This window comes from Pyrus communis, unplaced genomic scaffold (assembly GCF_041283825.1).
Source record: "Pyrus communis isolate YQ-2024b unplaced genomic scaffold, ASM4128382v1 ptg000031l, whole genome shotgun sequence".
Taxonomy (NCBI): domain Eukaryota; kingdom Viridiplantae; phylum Streptophyta; class Magnoliopsida; order Rosales; family Rosaceae; genus Pyrus; species Pyrus communis.
In genome coordinates this window covers 62,501-67,500 of record NW_028291017.1, presented here as the reverse complement: position 1 = coordinate 67,500, position 5,000 = coordinate 62,501, and positions in this window count along the sequence as shown.

Genomic DNA, 5,000 nt, shown 5'->3' with positions numbered 1-5,000 from the left:
ATTTTTAATATTTAATAGTTAATAGTAAAAAATGTGTAATAGATAAAATCCTACTAAGAACATTTAAAAATCAAGCAAGGAAAACAAAAACCTTGTATTTTTTATTCTTCGTAAGGATTACGTCCCTGGATCATTAGACAGGAATCCGAAAATAAAGAGAGAAACAAAGGAATATCACTACCGTGTAAACAAATAGTTTGAGAGTAAGCATTACATAATCTCCAAGATTTTTTTTTAAAAAAAGAGAATAGATTCTCCGTTTTATACCGCATACCCTACTATTTTTTTTATTTTGACACCAGAAATAAAGTGGGGTGATCGGAATTTTTCGCGGTTGGCAAGAATTTCAATATTTGAATTGAGGGTATAAGACTTATCTGATCTTATCAATTCTTTTCTTTGAATTTTTTTTCAATAAATCATGAATTTGTCTAGACATTATTAAATTAAAGATATCATCGAAAACTTACAGCAGCTTGCCAAACAAAGGCTAAGAGAAAAAAACAGGGGTATTACTGGCATAACATCTACGATTGGATTTAAAAAAGCGTAGGCCTCGGGCAATTTGGCGACGAAAAAAACTACTTGAATAAAGAGCAGAATTAAGACAGATACAGATCAAACTAAATATATTAAGCATAACAAACATTTTGTTCTTGAGGATAATTGTATTTTATTTATTTGATTGAGTTATTAATAAATTGAGTTTTTTATTATTTTATTATTATTTTTTATTATTTTATTATTATAAATATGTTATTATTCATAGAAAAGAAAAATGAATAAAAAAGAAAATAAGATAGACCAAAAAACTTTCTTTGATTTGAACTCACCCAATCAAAAATCCTTCAATTCTCAAATCAAAAGAGAATAGAATAAACCATACTTTCATACAATATCTTAATTGAATTATATGTAATGATCAATAAATTCTGTTTAATTCTACGCCTACATGTATAAAAATTCTAGTAATCTATTTTATAGATAATAGATATTTAGAACTTGAGTTGACGAACAACCAGTACCAATATTAGTGTTTATTAGTGTCGACTAGAAATGGGGCGTGGCCAAGTGGTAAGGCAACGGGTTTTGGTCCCGCTATTCGGAGGTTCGAATCCTTCCGTCCCAGAACATACCCTGATGATCATTTTATTAATCTATAATTTTATTAATCTATAATAAAAAATAAAATATATATCTATATCATAATCTATATCATAATAAAATAGATCAAAATAAAGATTGTCTTTTCGACCAGTCTTCCGTTTAAGAGTATAATATTGTTATAGAATGTGATTCTTATTTTATAGAATGTGATTCTTATTTCTTTTTTTTTTTTTTTTTTATTAATCATTCATGGTTTAATCCAATATGGATTTATCTTTCTCTTAATGATGATAAAAAGCAGATAATTTTTCTACTGTAAAACCTTATGCAAATAATGATATAGGGATGGAAACTATTCAATCAATTAAATCTTTTAATGATTCTTATGAGTTCTTGGTACTCTAAGAAGTGTGAAATTGTTGAATTTATCCTATCCACGTTACTTGATCATTATCCTATCACGTTACTTGAAGATAGAGATTCAAAATAACTTGTTTATTCGTGTTTATTTATTCATGTTATGTTAGTTATAATTAAAAAAAATTATAAACAATGGGGTTAAATTGATTGAATTCTTGTTGAGACTTCGTCATACATTATCCATTCTTCACATAGAAGAAAAAAGTATAGATTATTATGTACCGACCGAACCGATGATTATTCACGATTCCATAATTGAATCAATTACATACTGGTTCCAAACGGAAGGAATGTTATGGTAAAACTTCGTTTAAAACGATGTGGCAGAAAGCAACGTGCGACTTGAAGGACATGATCAGCTGTGGATTCTTACATCCACCACTTTTTTATATTATATAGGAACGAAAGTGCTCTTGGCTCGACATCATTTGTTCTGTTCCACTGGAACCCTCATTTTGAGAGTGTTGCCATGTAAATAGTACACGATGGAGCTCGAGTAGAACGTATTGATTAATTCTCAAGGGCAAGAATCTAAGGTTAGTATCGATCAATAAATTGGAACAACTTCGTAAGTATATTTTAGATATATAAATCTAAAGGATCCAATTCGATAAAGTTAAGTTAATTTTGTTGGAATTGGTAAAACTCTTTTGATCAAATTAAAGTAAATTGTATTACGTAGGAATCAACCATTCATACGATTCTTTGATGAAAGAAATCACAAAAAATGGTATGTTGCTGCCGTTTTGAAACGATTTAAAGATCACCGAAGTAATGTCTAAACCCAATGATTCAAGGCAAAGATAAGATCCTGGAACAAGGAAATACCATTTTTCAATTGTCTCAACAACTAGATCGTATTGTTAGAATCAAAATAGATTCTAAAGGAGACAGACAAAAGGGTTAGAGACCACTCAATAAATTTAATACCTAAAAGGTTTCTTTTGAATTATTTGAGAGTTATTCCAACTTGAGTTATGAGGATACAAATAATTTTTTTTTTTTTTTTGGGGGGGGACTACGAAAGAGTATTTAAACTAAAATCAATAATATAATGAATTATGAATTTGATGATTTTATGGATCTATTTGATATTATGATTCTATACATAGACATAATTTAGACATAGACATAATTTAGAATTTTCTCAGACCGTACGAGGAGAAAACCTTATACGTTTCTAGGGGGGGAGTATTGTTCATCTATCCCAATGAGCCATTTATCGAATCGTTGCAATTGATGTTCGATCCCGACGAGAGGAAGAGATCTTCGTAAAGTGGGTTTTTATGACCCGATAAAGAATCAAATCTATTTAAATGTTCCTGCTATTCTATATTTCCTTGAAAAGGTGCTCCAACCTACAGGAACTGTTCATGATATTTCAAAAAGGGCGGGGGTTTTTTTACGGAACTTCGCCCTAATCAACAAATAAATTCAATTAATGAAATAAAAAAAATGTGGATGATTTGTATATAGCGTATAACCTTTTTGTTTTCTTTGCTATTTCCTCTTTTGTTCTATTTATATCATACTAAATTTATTAATATCATACTAAATTTATTATTGTTACTATAAAGTGTCTTTTATAACGACAAAAATCTATTTCTATTTTATTGATATAAATTTTATTGATATATAAAATAGATAGAAAAGATTAAGTGAATAAATAAATGGTAATCGGGTCTATAAATATAAAATTTTGAGATTACTGTCAATGAGTTAAGGAACAAATAAAAAAACACAAAGGATTTCACTTGCTTATTTTAGTGAATAAACCTCATTTTTTTTACTAAAATTTTTTTTTCCACCAATATTGTATCAATGTTGTGTTGTATAGAAATATTATATATAGTGCCAATCCAACACAAGTCCTTAGTTTTTTTTTTTTTTTTTTTCGTATTTTTTCTTAGAATTCTAATTGTCTAATTGATTGAAATTGGAATTGTTAGTTATATTTATAAATTGTTTTTTCTTTTGTATTCTTTTCTCAACATTCATATTGACAACAGTGTATCAAATAAATATAATCCGATCGTGGATAAAAGGATCCATTTCTATCTCCGTCCCATAGCTTTTATTTCATTCAAATAATGGGTTCTTGTATTTTCTGTGATACAAGAAGTCTTTTTTTGATTAAGATTAAACTCAATAAAATCTATATATACTATAGAATTAATGGATGACATAAGAGACAAGGAGCTATTTATAAATATTTTACTTTATCCCTATTTTTATCTGAGAATTTTTTCATCGGATCTGTTCATTTTTATTATGTTCAGAATCTAATCAATTAGAATTTTAAAAATTTGTGCTATTTTAATGTTTTGATTGGTTTGGATTGCGTTGTGCAATTCAATCTTTTTTTTATTGAGATTCCGATTGTATCTACACATTCTAATTATTTTATTTGGGTTGCTAACTCAACGGTAGAGTACTCGGCTTTTAAGTGCGGCTAGCATCTTTTACACATTTGTATGAAGCAAAAGATTCGTCCATACCATCGGTAGAGTTTGTAAGACCACGACTGATCCTGAAAGGAATGAATGGAAAAAGCAGCATGTCGTATCAATGGATAATTCTAAGAATATTTCATTCTTACCGAATAGGTCCAAAACCTTATTATAATTGTTTGAATTCTTGTCGTGTAATAAAAAAAATGAATTTGGTCGAGTGAATAAATGGGTAGAGCCCTAACTACGGTTCCAATTATAGGGAAACAAAAAGTAATGAGCTTCTGTTCTTAATTTTTGAATGATTACCCGATCTAATTAGACGTTAAAAATATATTAGTGCTTAATACGGGAAAAACTTTTCCCATGAGTGGATTATAAATTTCTTATGAGTCCTAATTATTAGCTATTACCCATTATGGGGTAGAGATAAATGTGTAGAAGAAGGCAGTATATTGATAAAGATTTTTCAAAATCAAAAGAGCGATTGGATTGAAAAAATAAAGGACTTCTAACCATCTTGTTACCCTAGAACGAACATAAATCAATTAGATGGAAAAAGAGAGGCTAGAGAGTCCGTTGATGAGTCTTACTTGTTCCGAGGTATTTTCTTACTATAATACCTTGTTTTGACTGTATCGTACTATGTATCATTTGATAACCCAATAAATCACCTATTTCTTTTCTTGTTCACATTAAAAATGGAAGAATTTCAAGGATATTTAGAACTAGATAGATATCAGCAACATGACTTCCTATACCCACTTATCTTTCGGGAGTATATTTATGCACTTGCTCATGATCATGGTTTAAATAGATCGATTTTGTTGGATAATGTAGGTTATGACACTAAATATAGTTTACTAATTATAAAACGTTTAATTAGTCGAATGTATCAACAGAATCATTTGATAATTTCCGCTAATGATTCTAACCAAAAAAAATTTTTTGGGTACAACAAAAATTTGTATTCTCAAATGATGTCGGAGGGATTTGCAGTCATTGTGGAAATTCCGTTTTCCC